Source organism: Crocuta crocuta, unplaced genomic scaffold (assembly GCF_008692635.1).
Source record: "Crocuta crocuta isolate KB4526 unplaced genomic scaffold, BGI_CrCroc_1.0 scaffold270, whole genome shotgun sequence".
In the NCBI taxonomy this organism is placed as follows: Eukaryota; Metazoa; Chordata; class Mammalia; order Carnivora; family Hyaenidae; genus Crocuta; species Crocuta crocuta.
Genome location: NW_027527569.1, coordinates 431,003 through 454,807, shown reverse-complemented (window position 1 = coordinate 454,807; position 23,805 = coordinate 431,003). Strand labels below are relative to the sequence as shown.

The 23,805-nt window shown below is 36.7% G+C and overlaps 1 pseudogene; it reads right to left on the bottom strand.

Annotated features, from left to right (window-relative positions):
• Positions 1–2,285: 2,285 nt before the first annotated feature.
• On the bottom strand, positions 2,286–2,767 carry LOC144236713 (prostaglandin E synthase 3-like; annotated as a pseudogene).
• Between the last annotated feature and the right edge of the window lie 21,038 nt (positions 2,768–23,805).

Sequence of the window (23,805 nt, the reverse complement as noted above, 5' to 3'; positions counted from 1 at the left end):
GGTGACAGAACACTAAGATGGCAGTTTAATACATAAAATGTTAGAGGTGAATGTATAATAAATAGAAGGCTTCAAAGTCGTATTCATGAATACTAAAGGCTTACAAAATGGTCAACAGATTGGTGAGAAGTTTAAATAAAATATTCCCACTTTTAAATATATATATATGTGTATACATACATATATGCATACACACATGTGAACATATAAAAATATGTGTATAGATAGATAAATGTTATTTTTATCTGGAAAAAATAGTAACTTTTACTGCCATTTAATTTAGAGATTTACACTGACTTCTTAATTGGTCCATGGCCAAATAGTTGCCACCATCTGGGAGAAGAGTGATACACCTAAATATTAAAGTATTAGCAGAGGCATCTTTATCTCCTTCTCTTTAATCATAATGCACACATTTCTGTCCATAAATGAAGATTCATTTTGAGCAGAGGATAAACACAACTGTTGAAATATTAGGAAATATAAATGAACACATTCATTCAGGAAGCTATGAACTATATGATGCTATAGGAATGTAGAGACAATGCACAAGAGTTAGGAGATGAAGTAGAAATACAATTGTAAATGTTGTGGTATTGATATTAAGCATAATTTTTCCACCTTTACCTGTCTCTCCATTCAGGAAGCTAGTGGGCTCTGTGCTCATTGTTTTGTGGGAGAGATGTGGCAGAGAAGAAAACTGGACAAGACCTGTAAGTCCTTATAATTTTTACTTCCAGAACTTATATGTGTCAATTAGGGAGAAGTTTCCTGGTATAAACAATATATATTGAGGGAAGTCAAAGGCAGTAGGAGTTTCCTACCTATGACATCCAAGAATAAAAAGACATCCCTTGAAATGCAGAGAGAACAGAAGGTAGAGATACAAGGGAGGAAGGGGGAAAGTGGGAAAAAAGAGAAAGAGAGAGAGCCGTGTTGGTGGGTCTTGTGAATAGGACAGCCTTCTGGCAGATTACAGGGGATCTAGCAAGTCACCACAGAGAGGTGTATGGCTTGTCTAGGAAGATGGATCCCTGGAAAATTTCTCCAAAATATTCTGTGTGCCATTTGGCACAGAATAGTTCAAGTCACTGGACCTGGAATAGCCAAACCAACTTGGTGATGTGTATTTCAATGTCAAACTACTGGAGCAAAGCGAAGGAGTAAGTATATTGTCTCTTTCCCCCAACTCTTGCTTTGACATGACATTAACACCCTAGTATATGGGGAGTGTTGGTGACCCTCGAAGGGACTGAGATTCTTCACCCACAATGATAAAATAGAGACAGAAATTAAGGTGAATTATAGAAAATTAAGTTGATTTTGAGATCAGATATGTAATAGTAATTGTATAACTATAAGGATTTTGGTCTTAATCTAGAAAGTAACTGAGAATAAGTATAAGAATTTAAGTACAGGAATTTAGCATCACAGTTTTGTTTTGTTTTTTGTCTTCCAACAGTTTATGAAAAACAATGTAGATTAGAAAAAAATCCCCACTGTCATGAATATAAATTGAGGTTTTCAGCCTGGGACAAGCTAAATCAAAAAAAGAAATTAAAAAATCCAATAACGTATCAACAGTTTTTTCATGTACTTGCCATACTGAAGCACAAATAGAAGTTTGGTCTAAATGTACAGACTCCCAAGCAACAATATACAAAAGTTTAAGGGTCAAACATACCAAATGCACAGTCTTCAAAACCATCTAAGTTAGGGCATTCACTGCTTTTAGCTAAGATACATCTGGAACAAGTGATCACATACAATAATGTGAAGTAATTTTTTTGAAAAATAAAACGTTAGTGCAATAATCCTGGAAGATATACCTGAGGAACAAGTTAGCAGTTTAAAGTATCAAACAATTTGTTTCATCAGCCACTTTGAGTCCATGTTCCAAAATCTACAGTTTAGTTCTCTTTCTTCTAAGCCTAGAGCTTCCTATCATGTCAGTATCTACATTATGAAGCAAAGGAGACGGAGGTGAAATGTTTTCACTTATCACAACTGCTCTATCAATTGCCTAGGACCTCAAGAGCATCACGGAAGTCTGAGAAAAGTTCATGTATAAGGCTATTGCCTTAGCTGACTTAAAATTGCCCCATACAATGGTACATATCAACTTTTAGTGAAGCCTTTAAAAATAACCAACAGGTTGAAAAATGGATTAAAGAAGGCAAATACAGCATCTGCTTTTAGAACTACCAACTCAGAAATTCTCTCAATTGTGAAATCTCATAGAGAAGTTATTTTTCTTCCTCAAAATCCAGTGATGACAAGATTCCTTACTCCAGAGCTGGCATTTTTATATCATCACTGTCTTATGAGTCATCATCTGCTCCATCTACTTCTGGTCCATCTACATCCTCATCACCACTCATGTTGTTCATCATCTCAGAGGAATGATCAAAATTAGACATGTCTTCATCTGAATCATCTTCCCAGGCTTTCCAATTACTAAAGACCCATGCTAACCCAGTTAAGTTTTGCCCTTTCTTTTGTCAATCTTGGTCATGACTGGCCAGATTCACCGTTGGTAAACAAAATAAAATCAACCTGTCCATTCATTTATGCTTGGAATCATTTGGATCAATACAGTGAAAAAGATCAATTTCATTTAAATGTTTAAAATTATCACTGCCTCCAAGACAACTGATGGGAAGTTTAGATTTTTCAAAATTTACAATAACATCTTCACTGTCTTCGACACAAAATTCAGTGAAGGCATAGTCCCTTGATTGTACCACTTTGCAGCAGCAGGCTGCATGGTGAACTTGAGAGGGGGACCCGGTGAAAGAGAGGGCAGTTCTCTCTGACTCCTCTGGGGTCCCCTCCTTGTTTCTCTCAGGCTACGGGGTGTGTCTCCCCTTGGGTCCCCAGAACACACCACACATGGAGAGTGTTGACAACTCTGATCCCAGGACAAAAGGAAGGAGCTAGCCTCACAGTTCCCTATACAAGACTGTAATGGAGGAGATAATAGAGGTGAAATATGGCAAAACATGTTTCCTGATGAGTGGAAAGATACATCCTTTATTGTACATTAACAGTATTGGGCCGTTACTCTAAAAATCAGTATCTTCTTGAGGTTGTTTATAATGTTCTAGAACTTGAAGTCAACAGTGTGAGAGTGAAGTGAATCAGCTGGTTGTTTGTTTTTTCTCCAAAGGAAGCACTGGAAAGGCTGATTATATGGATTTGGGGTTTGGGAAAAAGAGAGGGCAATGAGTTGAGAATATTGGCAAGAGTGTTCTTGTAATGATAAGCCACAGAACTTACTCCTTAAGAAGGAAACTGTCAATGAAAACTTGTACCAGAGTTAAGCAGGCAAGGAAGACTCTTCAGGACTTGCTACAAAGGGGAGAGACTGAACTCTACTCCACTGAAACAAAAGTTAAGAGGGATTTTAAGTGCTGAGGTGAGCTAGTGAAAAAGTACTGGAGGGTGGGGTTGGTCATAGGAATGTGTCCGACACACTGAATCATTCCTAAGTTTGAAAATGGTTTTCTTTGTGATTACGCCAGCTGCATTTGTTAATAAGCACTTACTTATCAAGTTAGGCTTCTATCCTCCCTTGGGAGATAGGACACTATCTTTCTTGCTGATTACATTTCAAAGATTACTCCCAGGACCTGGAGAAAGACATTCCTGGGTTGTAAAAGTGGTTAGAAGCTGGGAGAAAGTTTAAGTACGTTTCAAAAGGGCAGAGAAAGAATTTGCAATTGCAAGTATTTACAATAAATGCCTAAGAAAAGGAAGGTTAAGGGCTTATAGTCAGGAAGAAACCTGTCTTAAGTTTAGTCTAGCTGAGGGGAATGGTAAGGCTATCTTGGTCCCAGTGAACAGAAAAGGTGGTAAGAGACATGGAAAGCACATCAGGATAAATGGATTATAGCTCCCTATTTGGTCAAATTATCTTAAGTGATAGCATACTGCTGGGAGTTAGTAGGAAATACAGGTCTTAGAAAGTACTGATATTTTTTGTGAGGCGTGTGTGTGTGTGTGTGTGTGTGTGTGTGTGTGTTTCTTTTGTTTTGTTTTGTTTTTTGTTTTGTGACAGTAACTTTTCTGCTCCAGAAAGGAAAAAAGTTGGTGTATTAGAAGCAAAACTGGGTTGCATGTAAGGCAATCTGACATTTGTTCTGAGTGCCTCCTGGCCCTTTTTGTACTTGAGTGAATCCTCTGAAGCAAGTAAATTGACTTTGTAAATTATGCCATAATAAGTAAATCTCAAGAAAAGGATGAAAATAATCTAGGGTACACACACACCAAGTATCAAAAGATGTTCTATATTTTCTCATGGATTATCTCATTTAATCTTCACAACTCTTAGAATTAAGTAAGAATCAGCCCATCATGATGGATGAAGGAACTAAATCTAATGCAGATTTTAAAAGTTGTTTAATATATTAATCCAACTTAGTGTTCTTTGGTATTAATGAAGATCTCTCTTCATTGTCATTGTCACTATGGAATATGGAACTATAATTATGAGATGGAATGCTTCCTATAAAAACAGCAGATCAAACTTGGTTATTGTGAACTTTTTTCTCTCCAGTGTGATCACTTCCATACTACACTTTCCCAAATATACATTTTCTTACTAAGTATTTTACTTATAGACAACCACTGTGTAGTTTGTTTTACTCCAGGGAGGGTCACTCCCAACATCTTGTAGAAACATTTTTTTTAAATACTGGCATAAGGAATACAGATTTATAGCTATTAACCAAAGAATATACCAGTAAGAACCTGACTAGTAAATTTGCTAAAATAGTTTTTTACTTAAAGCCCTGCATTTTAGTAGAATTGTTTAATATACAATTTACACTCTCTTAAAGCATTTTTCCATCCATCTCTAAAGTTGATACATACAGGTTACTTTCACTTTAATAACGTACTCTAAATCTACTTGATAGATGTAGAGGAGAAAATACAGTTAGTCTGACCTTAAAGTAGTAATTCTTTTGAAGCAAACACTGTATTTCTCCATTTCAATTTTACAGCAACTGTCAATTTAAAGTGTTCCACTGATATGAATATTACCTTACAGGATTTTGATGATATTAGATTTGGAAATATAAAAATGTCTGTTTATTTTAACTATAAATCAGCTTTAAAACTGTGTCTTCAATACCAAATACCTTTCCAATTCAAACTGCTTTGTTTTTTGTTTTTTGTTTTTTACAGTTACTGTCTAAATACAATAGATGAATCATGTTCAAAAAAATCAAACTAGTTGACTCTGGCTGGCTGTTGATTACTAGAGAATGAAATAATATTGATGGCATAGCTGGGCTCCAGAAAATTGCTAAAATAAATTTAATTCATATTGTAACATCCAAAATCACATTTATCAAGTCATATGCAAGCCCACTCAGTTTAAAGTGTGCAGTGACTTGTTTTCATCTGTCAAGATTGCCAGAGTTTTGGATGTGGTTGTCAATCCTCAACATTCTCTAGAAAACTGATCAGAGTTGTATGGATCTATTCCATACATTTAAGGAAAGAGAGTAAATAATACACTTACAGATCAAATGATCCCACCCCTTATATCTATTCTGACTTACTGCATCAGAGAACATTGTCTTCACTGCATAAGCCAGTGAGTAGTCATTAGGCTAGCATCTTGTGGGGCTTCACCTCAATGTGGATATTGCATAAGCTACTATATTTCTCCTCACTTCACTTACATTTTTTGTTGTTGTCGTTAGGAAAATGCTCTGGCAAACTGCCACTACTCTGTGGGGATTTCATAAGAATTTAAAATGATATTTGCCAAGTGCAGAGCCTAGATGAATAAGCAGAACAATGTGCAAAGTCACCAAGAGAAGACTCCAAAGGGATTTTATAACTTTACAGCTTTGTACTTACTGACTTTGATTTTAACATCATTTCCAAAAGGAATTATTTTGCTTATGACTTTATTTTGAAATAACATATTGTAAGTAGTAAACATAGATACAAAATAACATAGATAAAAGTGGAATTGTGTATACTCCAAAAATCCCATGGGAGTGTTTATATTACATCAGCTTGGCTAATCTGAGACTACATTTCTCAGAATCATCTTCCCTGTACAGTTTCAGTTTAGCATTGGCCACAAGAGAAATTTGCATAAGAATTGGACCAGTGATTCAGCAGCCATCAACTCCCTAAAAGTCATTATAGTAGAATGCAGAGAAAGACAGCTGTGGAGGAGCTGGTGTGCCCCAGTTTATCCTCACTCTAAATTTTGCTCTTCTTCCTGACCATTGACCCTGCCTTCCAGGCCCACTACAAGGTTGGTTGTGAATTCACAGGGGCAGTGACTGTGCACAGGCAACAGCTTTCCTGATACTTCTGTGGCAACCTCTGGATGTTCTGTGTTTCCAGATTCCCTGGAAGCTTTCCCATGGCCCCCTGTGCCAGTGCTTCAGGAGAGCTACTTAGCAACTTCTAATGACCTCTAATGACTTCTAAATTTCCAGCTTCCCTTCATGGACTTACTTTCTCAATTCCTCCTACAATCGTGTAATGCCTAATTCTGATAATAAATTCCTGATTGCATACTCATAGCCATTCTGTTTCCTTGATTATAGCCTGACTAATCTATTGAGAATATTTTCGTTAGTATTCATTTGAACACTTGTTTTCTATTATTTTTTATCCATTAATTCAGTCAACACTTGAGAGTTATTTTTAAATTCTTCCTCCCTCCTTCCTTCCTTCATCTTTTCCCTTGGTTCCTTTCCTGTTTGTCTTTATCAGAAAGTAAGCAGCAGGAGAGCAGAGAGTTGTGTTGTGTTTCTGCAACACGCCTCCTGTACCCACATGTTGGTGAACCATTGTTGGAAACCATTGTTTCCTGTACAACAATAACTATTAAGTGACTTGAATAAATAGTACTAAAACTGTGTGATTTAATAATCAAATTCTTAAGATTATCTGTTTTCCTAATGAGTTTTCTGATTATTTGAATCTGAGTTCCCACTACCTTCATCAGTCTCCCTATAGTTAAATGTAACCCAGTGTTGTGTGAACATAATACAGTTTGCCTCCATTTACAGAAACGTTCATTGCCTTCTAAAAATAATAAATTATGTGATTTTGTAAATAATCATAAGTCTAAACGTCATTTATAAAAGGCTAAATTAAGAAGTGACTGTGGTTATAAATTACATTTGCTCTGTTTTCTTTGTAAAATATTTGGCTTTCTTAAAATCCTTACTCTTTAGGTAATATAGTAACTAGGAATAGTATATTAGCTGAGTTTAAAAAAAAAAACATTAAATCAGGAAAAGCATTTAATCTGGAATATGGCATTATTACATGAAAAGGCTTGAAATAATCATTATTTATTGTTATCTGAAAATGTAATTCTGTGTTGTCCAAATGGTTTTGTTTTTAAAATAGTAATTTGTTATTTTTCAGAGGGGTTAACTCTGTTTTCAAGAAAACATATCTGAAGTATTCTTACTTTTTCTTGAGGCCATGGATATTGACATAGAATTAGTAAAAACACTCATGGAAATGAGTACAATGAAAAGAATCCTAAAATTCTCTGACACAGTTTATCAATAACCCTTGTTTGTTAAAGGTTACTATGGTGAATCAGAGACTCCTAATCAAAACAGTTAAAAAATATATTAGGACTCAGATACAATTTTGAAGCTTGAGCAAAGTAGCTATCTATATGACATTGGCTTGTTTGCTGGAAATTTCTCTAAGTTTGTTTTCTCATACATTTATAATATATAATAAAAATCACATGTGCTTGTTGAGAAATTACAGATGTAAAAGATGGTATAAGTAGTAGCATTATGAATGTTAATAGAGTTATTACTAACAATTATTGATCCTGTTGGCCCTGTATGTTTTTCTTCCCAGGTGTCAGTCCAATTCTACTATTTACCTTTGACAACTATTTACCTGGATCAGCCTCAAATTATCTCTGGTTACCTCCTACAGCCTGTGCTCAAATGAGAAATGTGTAAGAAAGATTTATTTGGCTATATTGGTCATAAAGTCAGCATGGATCCATGACTTTAGGTACTACCACTCACTGACCCGCTTTACTGGGATCCCAAAAGTTCCCTTCCTTTTCCAGAAGGACAATATTGCAAATGTGAGCATGTTAAAACTCTGTATTATAATATGATAAATCTCTAAATGCAGACCCTCTCCACCTAAAAGAAGACTTGTGTTTTCCTCCCCTTCATCTTGAACTTGATTTTATGCCAAGAGCATTTGGTACTATTGAGGTAAACTTATGCAAGAGAATAATTTTTCAGCATTTTTGTCCATGTATTTGTTTTTACTACTCTTAATTTTGCTTTTCTTCTGTAGCCCTTCTATTATTAAAACTACAAAACAAAACAAAACAAAACAAGGTGACAGTGTTTTGTTCCAGTGGAAATAACACACAAAATATTTCAGTATTTATTTCAAATTCTCAGTGCTGAGTTCCAAAATACACTCTTGACCTTTACAACATAAACAATATCCTTGAAAAGACTTCAAAACTGATAATGATTTATGTAATTTAAAGTATCAGGGACTGAAGAACTTGTAGCATGAAGTTTATGCAATTAACTCTAGAGAAAGATAAATGCAAGGGGTAATACCAGCTGCCTGAAAGAATAGATCCAAAAGGTATAAGAGCTTAAACACAATGGAATATATTTCTAGCTCAGTTAACTATCCAGTGCAGGTGTTCCTGGTTAATAGGAAGTCTTCTCCATGGGGGGGATCCACTGACATAGGCTCCCTCCATCTTGGGGCTCGCTCATCCTCTCACACCTCCTTATTATCTGAAACTCAGTCTCCAACCATGTGAAGGTGAAATTGAGTAGAAAGGAATCACCTGCTCCTAAAAAGCTTTGTTCCCACATCACTTGCACTCTTATTCTATTTATAATGAACATTCACATAGGGAAACTAAGCCATGGTGTTAATCATATCAGGTTTTTGAGTGGTAATAATGTTTTTCTATATTACTAAATAAAAGTAATAAATTATCATATGTTAAGAGTTATCTTTCAATGTCTAATTGACTCCTGGAGAAGACTGCCTTATCACTAGCATAGAATGACTCCAAAAAAGCAGTTGAAAGGAATAGACTTGCCTCCAAGACAAGATACTTGATAAGGGTGAGCTGATCTACTATGAGTCATTAAGCAACTTCCAGAAAAGTGTTTTAATCTCCTTTGTCAGTAAGTACTTGGTTCTCATTAACCCTTACCTTGAAGATTCTGGTACGTGCTTGTTCCTTCCTTGTGAACACAGCCCATGTTTATTATCCCTGGTGCATTAGATGTATAAGCTTTTGAGCATAAATGACTTTTTACAAACTTTGGCCTAACCCTTGCTCCCCATCTAGTATTCATATGTGAGATGGAAATGTGGCTGTATTAGTGTGTCTGAACCTTCAAATGTTCTGTCTTTCAGCTGTATTTAGGAAAATAGGCAGTTAACTCCTTGTTTCTAGTATTGTTAAGTCCTTACTAAGTAATCTGATCTTTGAAAGCTAGAAATAGAGAAGAATAAAAGTACACTTTAGTTGAGACTCTACACCTTGTTTTAGAAATAATTCAAAAACGGGGCGCCTGGGTGGCTTAGTCGGTTAAGCGTCCGACTTTCGCTTAGGTCACGATCTCGAGGTCCGAGGGTTCGAGCCCCGCGTCGGGCTCTGTGCTGACTGCCAGCTCAGAGCCTGGAGCCTGTTTCGGTCTGTGACTCCCTCTCTCTCTGACCCTCCCCTGCTCACCCTGTCTCTCTCTCTCTCTCTCTCCTAGAAATAAAAAAAAAAAGAAAAAAAAAAGAAATAATTCAAAAACTGTTCTCCAAAGATTCCTGTCTCTGGTTATTCAATTAAACACTAGTCTAGTTATTTCTATGAAGGGACTTTGCAGATTAAATTAAGATTATGAACCAACTGACCTTAAGATAGGAAGCTTCTCCAGGTAGACTTAATATAATCACATGGGCTGTTATAATTAGAAGAGTAAAATTGAAAAATCAGTCAAAATATGTAGTGGAGGACAGTAGAGGAGCAATGAGGCAAAAAAAAAAAAAAAGAATGTCAGAGACATTTAAACCATGACAAGGATTCAATCCACCGTTGCTCTCTTTGAAGATGGAGGAAGGGGGCTCTGACTTAAGAAATGCAGGCAGCCACTACAAGACATGGATGAGGTAAACTTATACAACAGAATAATATTTCAGCATTTTTGTTCATGTACTTTTACAGTCTAGCAAAGAAGTGGACACCTCAGTTCGATAGCCACAGAAAACTGAACTCTTGCAGCAACCTGAATTCTCTTGGAAGTAAATTCAAATACAAAGTCTCTGGAAAGAAATGCAGCCCTTCCCATAATTTTGGCTTTTTGAAATCAGAAGTAGAGAACCACGTAAACAATGTGCCTGGACTTCTGACCTACAGAACTGTGAGATAAATAAGTGGCTATTATTTTAAGCTGCTAAATGTGTGGTAACTTGTTATATCAGCAACAGAAAAATAATACCTGCTTTTATGGGCCAAGAAAACCAGTAGTTTTACATTAGGTAACATAAACTAGTGATGTAAATATCTACTGGTGCATCCTGAAGTTTTAAAAATCACTTCACCAAATGAGGTTTTTAAAATGTTCACAAGAAAACTTAAGAGTGTATTATCAGAGCCCAGTAATATAATTTCACAAGTATTCAGGACTTAAGGGAAATCAGAACAATATATAACACTATTTGAATTTTAACCTTATCATTATTTAACCTGATAATTAAATAATTATCATTATTTAACCTGATAATATAGCTGATTCCCAATCATCTTGGATTGCATTGCAGATGTATGTTTTCAGGCTTTGTAGACTAATGACTTTGGTGTATATTTTCACCCTCTCAAATTCTGATTCTTTTTTTTAATTTGCTACATGAAACCTTCACATCCCTTATGTTGAATTGCATTGACAAAACTGCCTCCAGTTCTCAGTGATGATCCATTTGGAGACAACACCACACTCATATTTGAAAACACTTTCTGACGAGACATCTGATATATAAAAATGCTTTAAAAATCAATGAAATTTTAGAAATGGCCACAAAATGATAAAGCAGCAAACTTCAAAATCTTAGTGAAGGTTTTTTTTTTGTATCAACAAATATTTATTAAATCTACTGTATATCTAAGATTTAAAAGCTTCTAAAATATAACAGAAAAACAAATTAAAGTTGGATACAGATCTAGGTTTGAATCAAATATTCAACCACTTAAAGCATGTAACTTTAAGTAAGTCACCCAACATCTGGGACTTCAGGGGTCTCATCTATAAAATCATAATAGCAATAATTACTTCACAAACTAGCTATGCAGATTTAGTAAAATGATGCATAGGAATGTGTCTAGTTGGTATAGCAGGCTGAATAATGGCCCCCAAAGATATAAGATTCTAATCCTTGGAAACTCTAAATGTTACTTTTAAGGGAAATAGGATCTTTGTAAACTAAGTTAATCTTGAGGTGGCAAAATTATTCTGGGTTATCTGCATGGGACCAATATGCAACCTCCAGTGCCCCTATTTAAAAAAAATAAAATAAAAACAGAGGATGATTTGACACAGAAGACAAGGCCATGTGACCATAGAGGCAGATTAGAGGGATGCGGCCTATAAACCAAAGAATGCCAGCTGCCACCAGAAGCTGGAAGAAGCAAGGAATGCATTCTACCCAGGAGCCTCCAAAGGGAGTGTAGCTCAGTTGATACCTTGATATCATCCCAGTGATACTGATTTTGGATTTCTGCTTCCCAGAGCCATGAAAGGATAAATTTCTCTTTTGTTTCTAGTTACTAAGTTTGTCATAATTTGTTAAAGAAGCCACAGGAAACTGACATAATGCTCAATGAAAGTTAGTTTGCTTTCCCATCTTTGGACAAGATGCTGTGGACAAATGCTTTCCCATTCTTGTCTGTATTCATATTGCCTCATTGGGATTTTCATTCCATTTTCATCATTGAAACTAGATATCATATCCATTGAGACATAACTGTGGAATAGCTCTTTCATCCAGTTGCCATTTTACTCAATAAATTTATTTGGTTAAAGTTATATCTCCACCTATTCATTAACAACCAACTCTCTGCTAGCCATTATAGTAGGGAATATGGAGGATGACAAGATGGCCCAAGTTCCTACCATGAAAGAATTTATAATCTGTTTTAGTAGTTACAATTGTGTGAGACAATTTGTACTAAATAGGTGAAACATTTTCAGAAAATCAAAGGAGGGAAAGAATTATTCCTATTAGAGAATCAAGGAAAGATCTTATGGAAGGATTCACCTTTGATCTGTGTCTTCAAGATGGCTATACTTTATGCAGATGCAGATACAGTACAGGAAAGAAAAAGAATGGAGGAATTACGAGCAAGCTAAATATATGACGCCATACTATGCCCGGCAAAATGCGGGAGGAAAGGCTGTTTAAGCAGAGAAATAGAATATTCAAGCCAAACAGTCTCTCTGGATGTTGTCTAATCACTTCACATATTTTGAAATCAAGTCTGGTCTTTATTTTTGAAAATCATACTATATTTAATTTTTAAACAATGGTGACTCTATCAGAGCTACAGAAGGCTTTTAGAGATTGTGATATGGGGGACCAGCAGAAATGTCCTCAAGGAATTAGCTAGATCAATTGAGAGACCAATAGGAAAACATACAAGTTGTTGTCTGGATAATTCAAATTATTATCTTTTAACTGTCAAAGTCCTATGTGAAGTTGGTACTGAATGAAAGCAGAAGAGAATGCCAAAGTGTTCCAGTTTGCCTGTATAGTTTTTTTCCTTCCGCTGTGTTTTAACAAAAAGCCCCTAAAACATTAAAATGTTTACATTATTCTCCTCTTTTCTGGCAAATATGTGAAGCCCAAAGCAGTAAAGCCATGATATGATTTTCATTTAAAAGTCTTGAAAGCATTGCTACTGATTTTAGTGTGACTATTAGGTTTCCTTACACCTGAATGTTCTTTAAATCGATCCACTGCTGTAGGTGTTTGGGGCTAAATTGGAAGATCAATATTCATTATCCTCTGTGTAGATTACCCTGATGCAGACTAAGTCAGAAGAGGAAACGAAGAACAGCAAAACCATCTAGGTGCAGGGGAGAGAGACTGATGAGCTGTGGCAGCAAGGAAGGGACGTTGGACAATTTGCTCCTGGAGCTCGTGTAAATCAACAATGGAAGAAAAAAATGTGAAAAGAAGATGGAGGGAGAACTATGGAGAATCTAGTTCAACTTAAAAAGCTGAGTTTCACTACTAAGTCGGTTGGGCAGGTAAGCTTCCTCCTCTTTTTAAAAAAAATTTTTTTTATATAGTTTCTTTTTATTTTTGAGACAGAGACAGAGCATGACCAGAGGAGGGGCAGAGACAGAGGGATACACAGAACCTGAAACAGGCTCCAGGCTCTGAGCTGCCAGCACAGAACCCGATGTGGGACTCAAACCCACGAACCGTGAGATCATGAGCTAAGCCGAAGTCGAACGCTTAACCCGAGCCACCCAGGCGCCCCCTCCTCTTGATAAGTAAGGAAAATGAACCTTTACATACTCAAAAAATAACTGGATATTCTGATATATATATTTCTAACATGTTTCTTTAGCACATGGTTGTAGAATACCAGCTGCAGAATCTGGCTGTGTAGTTTTAACTATTTTGAAGGAAACTGATTAAATGATGGATAGCAGGCCTTCACAGCTATGTAGAATTTTATAATTTACATTTAACATACATAATCAGGGGAGGCTGGATGGCTCAGTTGGTTAAGCAATCGACTTCAGCTCAGGTCATGATCTCACGGTTTGTGAGTTTGAGCCCAGCGAGAGGCTCAGAGCCTGGAGCCTGCTGTGGATTCTGTGTCTCCGCCTCTCTATGCCCCTCCCTTGCTCATGCTCTGTCTCTCTCTGTCTCTCAATAATAAATAAATGTTTTTTAAAAATTGTTTAAAATACATATATAATCACACTTGATTTTCAGTGATGTAACTATAGTAGGTATCAGGTCCACTTTCTAGGCCAGGAAACCATAGATAGTGCCTTGCCAAGGACACATACCTTCTAATTTGCAGATCTAGGACTCCAACTTAGATCTAGGATGTTTTCCATCAAACTGATAACTGAATGCTATCTACAAAAACTGATGAAGCAATTTTGATGAAAGGCATTGGTAAGAATCAGATAGTATCTAATAGTAACAGTTAATATTTTAAGTGTTTACTATGTTCCATATACTACTCTATGTGCTTTATCCCCACAACCACCCTGTGAGGTGTTAATATTATCACCATTTTTAATTTCTTAAAGTTTACTTATTTATTTGGAGGGAAACACAGAGAGAAAGGAGAGAGAGAATCCCAAGCAGGCTCCATGCTGTCAGTTTGAAGCCCGATGTGGGGCTTGAACTCATGAACCGTGAGATCATGACTTGAGCTGAAATCAAGAGTTGGTCACTTAACTGACTTAGCCACCCAGATGGCCCATCACCATTGTATTGATGGGCAAATTGAGACAGGTCCCAAAGATCATGTGAAGCCAGGATTTGAATCCAGGGAGCTGAACTTCAGATCTCATGTTCCTAACCAGTAGGCATACTGCTTCACATTCAGATATGTAAGAAACAAAATTACTTTAAGTCTAGTTTCTACTAATAAACTAATAAACGGTCACTCCTTAAATGCTGTGCTTGATTTGATTTGAGCACATTTACATTTTGTTTCACATGAACTCACAGCCAGAAATGCTCAGCCAAATCAGAATAGGTGATTTGAGTTACTGCAGACACCCAATTTGGACAATAAGACTTCCCTATTTTATTTTGCTTTGGAGGTGTAAGAGCTAGCCTTTGCAGAATATATAGGTTACTTTGAAAAGACTTAGGAAATATTGCCCATGATCAAAAGTAAAAGTTAATAGGGAGAGATGAAAATGTTCAGATATCTTGCCAATATCTTCTTTATCATTTCTGACATCTTATTTATCTGAAATGCTCATATAACAAGTGGATCTATAGGTAAATTTCAACTCACTACTCACTTACCTAGGATACATTTCCGGATATCAATCATTTGCATTTCAATAGTAGAGAAGGGTGCTATAGCATGCAGATATCATTTATCCCCTAAGATTTAAAAAGCTGCCTCCCTGATGTTGGGTGGGGCCATGAGGGAAGCCTGGCCAATCAGGTGTGAGCTTTCACCTTTCAGTGGTCAAGCAGGTTGCTTTGGGGAAACTGAAAGAAAGAAAAGCAGAGTGGGTGACTGAGCCTGGCTCTGCTCCAGATGTTAACATCAGAAAGTAAAAGTGGGTTGTAGGGAGAGATTGATTCCAAGATGGCAATGGAGGAAGACCCAGAAGACACTGAACTCACCTCCTTCATGGATACACTGAATCTACACTCACATTTAGAGCAATTCTTTATACATATAAAGTAATTCCTCCTGAAGAAGAGCTGAGGGCTGACTGAACAGCCTCTGCACAACAAACAATAGAGGACTATAAAGGAAGGGCAGGGAAGATAGAGACACAGTAACCACAGGAACCCCAGCCCTGGTACTTTGAACTGCAAGGGGGAGGGAAAGCACTGAAGGACTGGTGCAGATTCTGAGGCACAGGAAAACGAAACAAAACAAAACAGCAGCAGCAGTAGCAACAACAACAAAAAGCTGTGGTTTAAAAGGGCAGCTAGAATTTAAATGGACCAGGGCCTGAGTGTCTGCCAAATGGTGGGGGACATATGGAATGCTCTCCAGTGTCAGAAGGGCTGGTGTCATTGTTTACGGTCCCCTTACACCTTGACAGCACTGAAGGAAGCAAGCTTCAGGCACCCTAGCCAGCCTGACACCAGCTCCAGCTCCCTGGGGTACACACACAAAAAAAGCCATGGTTAAAAATAAAAATACAACTAGAATATAAAGGAAACAGCCCTAGGAGTGTTCTCCAGGGTCTAAAAGACTGACAAGTGGCACTGTTTATGCTCACCCTCCATCCTGATAGCCTAGACAGGGCAGGATACAGTCACCTGGGCCACTGGCGGCTCTAGCAAGCCCTGGGACACTAGCCCACATGTGCCATTCCTGGAGAGACACTCCTCCCACCTGCTTGAGTACCAGACATCTTACCCAGGCAGCCCCAGTGCAACACACACCAGGACACTACAGCTCCAGCCATCTCTCCAAGGTGACATGGGTGAGAAGCACTGCAGGACACAGCAGGCCCAGACCCACTCAGCTCCAGATGACACACCAGAGCACTCCCTCTGCAGCATGCCAGGACTTCCCAAACTATACTTGCCTCAGTTCCAGCTGTCCTGCCAGGTCACTGCTGCATGGAGTCCCCTGGGACCACCAGGCACATGCCTGGCTAAAACTCTTGCCATCCTTCCAGGGAATCCCATGCAGAGTGTGCCAGAACAACCCTGTCTGTGCCTGCTTCAACTCCAGCAGTCACATCAAGGTGCACCGTGTGGAGAATGTCATGAGACCCCAGCCTGCACCCATTTCACCTCCAGCTCTCCTGCAAGGGTGCCCCCTGTTAGGAATGCCCTGAGACCCCATGGCCAGAGCCCACTTCAGCTTCAACCCTCCAACCAGAGTGCCCTGTGTGTGGAGCACTCTAGGAAGCCCTGACCCATGCCCACATCAGCACCAGCCATCGCCAGGAGGCTCTGATGAGAATGCCCTGGTACTCCAAGAACATGCCTACTACAGCTCTGGCTGGACAGCCAAAGCCACCAGACACATGGAATCTACACCAGGGATATCCCTCAGTACTAGGAGAAGTAGCTGTTCCATCTAATTCAGATAAATAAACACAGAAGGTCAGACAAAGTAAGAAGACAAATGAATATGCTCCACAAACAAAAGAACAAGACAGAACTCCAGAAAACTAAATGAAGCAGAGATAAACAATCTACTTAAAGCTTAAAAAGTTCAAAGCAATGGTCATAAAGATGGGCTGGAAAGAAGAATGGATGAATTCAGTGAGAACTTCAACAAAGAGATAGAAAAAAAAAAACAGAGTTGAAGAATACAATAGCCAAATGAAAAATACAGTAGGGGGAACAACAGCGGATTAGAGGATGCAGAAGAAAAGATCAGATCAATAATATGCAACACACTGAAAAGCACCCAAGCTGAAGGGGAAAAAAAGGCATTAAAAAAAATAAGGATAGGTTAAATGATTTCAGGCACAATATCAAGTGTAATATTCACATTTTAGGGATTCCAGAGGACAAAAAAGAAAGAAAGAAACAGAAAATTTGTTTGAAGAAATAATAGCTGAAAACTTTTCTAGTCTGGGGAAAGAAATAGGTATCCAAATGCAGGAAGCACAGAAAGCTCCAAACAAAATGAACCCAAGAAGGCCCACACCAAGACATATAATAATTAAAATGTCAAAGATAAAAAATAAAGAGAGAATCTTAAAAGCAGCAAGAGAAAAGCAACCAGTTATGTATAAGGGAAACCCCATAAGGCTATCAGCTGATTTCTCAGCAATGACTTTGCAGGCTAGGACGAGTGGCATGATTTTTCAAAATACTGAAAAGATAAAGCCTACAAACCAAGAACACTGTACCAGGCAAGGTTATCAGTCAGAATTGAAGGCGAGAGAAAGAGTTTCCCAAACAAAGGAATTTACCACCACTAAACTGGCCTTACAAGAAATGTTAAAAGGACTTCTTCAGCAGATGAGAAAAGGTTATGACTTGGGGCACCTGGATGGCTCAGTCGAGTGAGCATCCAACTTCAACTCAGGTCATGATCTCACAGTTCACGGGTTCGAGCCCTGCATTGGGCTCTGTGCTGACAGCCAGCTCAGAGCCTGGAGCCTGTCTTCAGATTCTGTGTCTCCCTCTCTCTCTGACCCTCCCCTGCTCATGCTGTCTCTCTCTCTCTCTCTCTCTCTCAAAAATAAATAAGACATTAAAACAAATTTTTTTTAAAAAGAGAGAAAAGGTCATGACTAAAAAGTAAGAAAAATATGAAAGGAAAAAAATTCATGAGAAAAAGTAAGCATACAATAAGTTTAGTAGAGCAATCACTTATAAAACAAGTGGGATGATTAAAAAACAAAAGTAGTAACATCAAGTTATATCTAAAAAATCAGGTAAGGGATGCACAATACAAAAAGAGTAAAATGTGACATCAAATATATAAATGTGAAGGAGATGAGTAAAAATATAGTACTTTTATAAAGTGTTTGAACTTAAGGGACCCTCGCTTTACTATAACTGCTTAATATATACTTAAGATCCTGTGTATGAAACTCATGGTCACCACAACCAAAAGCCTATAACAGATAATAATAATAGTAATAATAATAATAAATAAAGAGAAAGAACTTCAAACATAACTAAAGAGAATTATCAACCACAAGGGAGGAGAGCAAGAGAAGAACAGAAAAGAACTACAAACACAAACAGAAAAGCAATTAACAAAATGGCAATAAGAACTTAGTTACCAATAATTACTTTAAAGGTAAATGGTCTAAATGTCCTTATCAAAGGAAATGGGTCGACTGAACTGGTTTAAAAAAAAAAACCACACAAAACAAAATAAGAAACCAAAAAACTGATCTATCTATAGCCTCCTTACAAGAGACTCCACTTCACATCTAAAGACCTACAGCCTGAAAGCAAAGGGATGGGCACAATTATTCTACACAAATGAAAGCAAAACAGAAAACAAAACAAAACAAAAGAAAAAGCCTGGGTAGCAATACTTATATCAGACAAAATAGACTTAAAAATAAAAAGACTAACAAAAGACACATAAAAGCATTACACAATGATAAATGGGTCATTCCAAGAATATAAGAATTGTTAATATGTATGCATTTAACATATAAGCACCTAAGTACAAAAAGCAATATTAACAGAAATAAAGGGAGAATTGACCATGATACAATAACAGGAGGGAACTAACACCCCACTTACATCAATGGATAGATCATCCAGACAGAAAATCAGTAAGGGAACAAGGTCTTTGAATGACATATTAGACTAGATGAAAATAACAGATATATACCCAAGCAACATGAAAAATCTCAAATAAACAATCTAAACTTACACTGAAAGGAACTAGAAAAAGAACAAAGCTCAACATTAGAAAGGAAAGAAATAAAAAGTCTGAATGAGAATAAATAAAATCAAGAATAAAAACAATAAAACATCAATGAAATTAAGAGCTGGTTCTTTGAAAAATAAATAAAACTGATAACATTTAGCCAGACTTGTCAAAAATAAAAGAAAGTATTTTACTTCCTCCTTGGCCAGTTGGATGCCTTGTACTTCTTTGGGTTGTCTGATGGCTGAGGCTAGGACTTCCAGTATTATGTTGAATAACAGTCATGAGAGTGGACATCCCTGTCTTGTTCCTGACCATAGAGGAAAAGCTCTCAGTTTTTCCCCAGTGAGGATGATATTAGCTGTGTGTTTTTCATATATGGCCTTTATTATGTTGAGGTATGTTCCCTCTAAGTCTACTTTGTTGAGGGTTTTTATCATGATTGGATGTTGTACTTTGTCAAATGCCTTTTCTGCATCTATTGAAGTGATCATATGGTTCTTATCCTTTCCTTTATTGTGATGTATCACATTGACTTGTGAATATTGAACCACTCTTCCAACTCAAGAATAAATCCCACTGGATTGTAGTGAATGATTTTTTTTTAATGTATTGTTGGATATGGTTTGCTAGTATTTTACTCTTTATTTTTGCATCTGTGTTCATCAGGGATATAGGACGGTAGCTCTCTGTCTTTGTGGTGTCCATATTTGGTTTTGGTATCAGGGTAATGCTGGCCTCATAGAATGAATTTGGAAGTTCTCCTTCCTTTTCTATATTTTGGAACAGTTTGAGATAAATAGGTAACTAATTGTTTAAATGTTTGGTAGAATTTGCCTGTGAATCCATCTGGTCTTGAACTTTTGTTTGTTGGTAGTTTTTGATCACTGGTTCAATTTCTTTGCTAGTTATCAGTCTGTTCAAGTTTTCCATTTCTTTCTGTTTCAGTTTTGGTAGTTTATATATATTTCTAGGAATTTATCCATTTCTTCTAGGTTGTCCAATTTGTTGGCATATAGTTTTTCATAGTGTTCTCTTATAATTGTATTTCTGTGGTGTTGTTATTTCTCCTTTCTCATTTATGATTTTATTTGAGTCCTTTTTCTTTTCTTTTTGATAAGCCTGCCTAAAGGTTTATGAAATTTATTATTTTTTCAAAAACCAGCTCTGGTTTCATTGATCTGTTCTGTTGTTTTTTAGTTTCTATATTTTTTATTTCTGCTCTAAGATTTATTCTTTCCTTCCTTTTGCTGCCTTTGGCTTTGTTTGTTCTTTCTCTAGCTCCTTTAGGCATAAGGTTAGGTTGTTTGAGATTTTTCATCTTCAGGTAGGCCTATATCGCTATATACTTCACCTTTAGGACCGCTTTTGTGGTATCCCAAAGGTTTTGGATCATTCTGGTTTCATTTGTTTCCATGTACTTTTTTATTTCTTTCTGATTTCCTGGTTGACCCAGTCATTGTTTAGTAGCACTTTGTTTAACCTCCAGGCATTTGTAATCTTCAGATTTTTTTCTTGTTTTTGACTTGTAGTTTCATAAGCAAAAATATACAATGGAGAAGAGAGTCTTTTCAATAATGATGTTGGAAAAAATGGATAGCTACATGTAAAAGAATAAAACAAAACCACTTTCTTACAGTATATACACATAAAAATTCAAAATGGATTAAAGACCTAAAAGTGAGACCCAAAACCACAAAACTCCTAAAAGAAAACATAGGCAGTAATTTCTTAGACATCAGCCTTAGCAACATATTTATGGATATGTATCCTCAGGAAAAAGAAACAAAAGCAAAAATAAACTATTTGGACTACACCAAAATTTAAAGCTTTGCACATAGAAAAGGAAAACAAAACAAAAAGACTACTGAATGGAAGAAGATATTTGCAAATGATTTATCCAACAAAGGGTTAATACTGAAAATATATAAAGATTTTATACTAACATCAACATACATAAACAACAACAAAAAAAAATGAACAACCCACCAACTAATCAAATTCAAATTAAAAAATGAGCAGAAGACCAAAATAGAATTTTTTCCAAAAAAGATGTACAGATCTAACAGACATGTGAAAACATGTTCAACATCACTAATTATCAGGGAAATGCAAATCAAAACCACAATAAGATAAACAACAAAAACAAACCACAATAAGATTTTACTTTATACCATTCAGAATAACTATTTTCCAAAAGACAAGAAATAAGTATTGGTGGGGATGTGGAGAAAAAGAAACACTCTGCACTGTTGAGGGGAATGTAAACTGGTGCAGCAACTGTGGAAAACAAAATTTAAAACTAGAATTACCATATGATCCAGCAATTCCACTACTGCATATTTGACCAAAGAAAATGAAAACACTAATTTGAAAAGATACACACATCTCGTGTTTAGTGTGATATTATTTACAATAGCCAAGATATAGTAGCAAACCGAGTGTCCATCGATAGATGAACAGAGAAAGATGTGACATGTATGTTCAATGGAATATTGCTCATCCATAAAAATAATAAAATCTTGCCATTTGCAAGATTATGGATGGACCTTGAGTGTATTATGCTAAGTGAAGTAAGTCAGACAGAGAAAGACAAATACTATATGGTTTCTTTCATATGGGGAATCTTAAAAGACAAAATGAGTGAACAGGGGCGCCTGGGTGGCTTAGTCGGTTAAGCGTCCGACTTTCGCTTAGGTCATGATCTCGCGGTTCGTGGGTTCGAGCCCCGCGTCGGACTCTGTGCTGACTGCCAGCTCAGAGCCTGGAGCCTGTTTCAGTCTGTGACTCCCTCTCTCTCTGACCCTCCCCTGCTCACGCTGTCTCTCTCTCTCCTAAGAAATAAATAAAACATTTAAAAAAAAAAAAAATGAGTGAACAAAGTAACCAAAGAGAAACAGACATATATATAAAGAACTAGGTGTTGGCAGAGTGGGAGAATGGGCAAAATAGGTGAAGGGAATTAAGAAGTATAAACTTCCAGTTTAAAATAAGTAAGTGATAGAAATGGAAAATAAAGCATAGGGGACATAGTCAATAATATTACAATCACATTGGTGACAGATGATCATTACACTTATGATGAACACTGTGTTTATTTTATTATGAACACAATTTGGAATTGTCCAATCAGTATGCTGTGCACTTGAAACTAATATAATCTTGTATATCAAGTACACTTAAATACTAAAAACATTTTAAGTGGGTTGTAGGTTTCTACCTTCTTCAGACAACTTTCAGACAATTTTAAGAAAATCAGAGAAATGTGTACTGGAGACTTTTTGGTGTATCAGTCAGGGTTCTCTAGAGAAAAAACATCAAATACTATAGATATAAATAGTGACAGCTTTATGAAATTGGTTCATACTATTGTGGGGACTGGCAAGTTGAAATTTGTAGGGCAGGCCAGCAGGTTAGAAATTCAGGCAGGACTCAGAGGCAGAATTACTTCTCTGGGAAACTTCAGTTTTTGTTCTTAAGGCCTTCAACTAACTGGATCAGATTCACCCATATTATTGAAGATAATCTCCTTTACTTACAGTCTACTGATTATAATAAATGTTAATCACACTGAACAATGCCTTCAAAACAGTATCAATACTGATGTTTGATCAAACAGCTGGGCACCACAGCCTAATCAAAGTGATGCACAAAATTAACTCGTCTATTCTTATAGCTCATGTCTATCACTTATCACATATTCATAATGTGCTTGAACCAATAAAGTTAGCTAAATACATAGTATTTACCCTAAATCTTTTTGTTCCTGATGTATTCCAATAATACCTCCAACTTATCCTGAAATCTCTGATGCCAAACTTTCCTCGTGCCCTCTGGATATGGTGTTTGTTCCTCTTCTCTCTGGATCTGACTTGTAATGGATCACACAATACTGGTTATATGGCCGGTATATAATAATCTGAACACCGAAGGAGTGGATGGGATTCCAACCTTAAAATGAAATGCAAATTTTCCTGTCTCTTTCATAATTTTCACTAGAAACTAAAAATAATGATGATTTAAGACACGATTTCACATAACCTTGCTACTGTCTGACATCTACTCCTTTCTGTGGATGGATAATTATAGTGGCTTTACTCATAGTTGCCAAAACTTGGAAGCAACCAATATGTCTTTCAGTTATTAAATGGAATAAACTCTGACATCTCCAGACAATGAAATGCCATGCAGCACTAAAAAAGAAATGAACTATCAATCCATGAAAAGACATGGGAAAAACTAAAATGCGTATTACTAAGTGAAAGAAGCCAGTCTGAAAAGGTTACATAATGTATATGACATTCAGGAGATTCTGGAAAAACGTGAAACTATGGAGATAATAAAAAGATCAGTGGTTGCCAGTGGTTGGATGAGAGGCAAGTAGGCAGAACACAGAGTATGTTTAGTGCAGTGAAAATATTATGTATGGTACCACAATGATGGATACATGTCATTATACAGTTGTCCAAATCCATAGAAATACAACACCAAGAGTGAACCCTAAGATAAACTCTAATGGGTGATTATGATGTGATTATGATGTGCCTGTGCATGTTCATCAATTGTAACTAATGTCCCATTCTAGCAGGGATATTGATAATGGGGAAGGCAATGTATGTGTGAGGGCAGAGGGTATATGGGAAACCTCTGCACTTCCCTCTAAATTTTTCTGTGAACCTAAGACTGCTCAAAAAAAAAAAAAAAAAAGC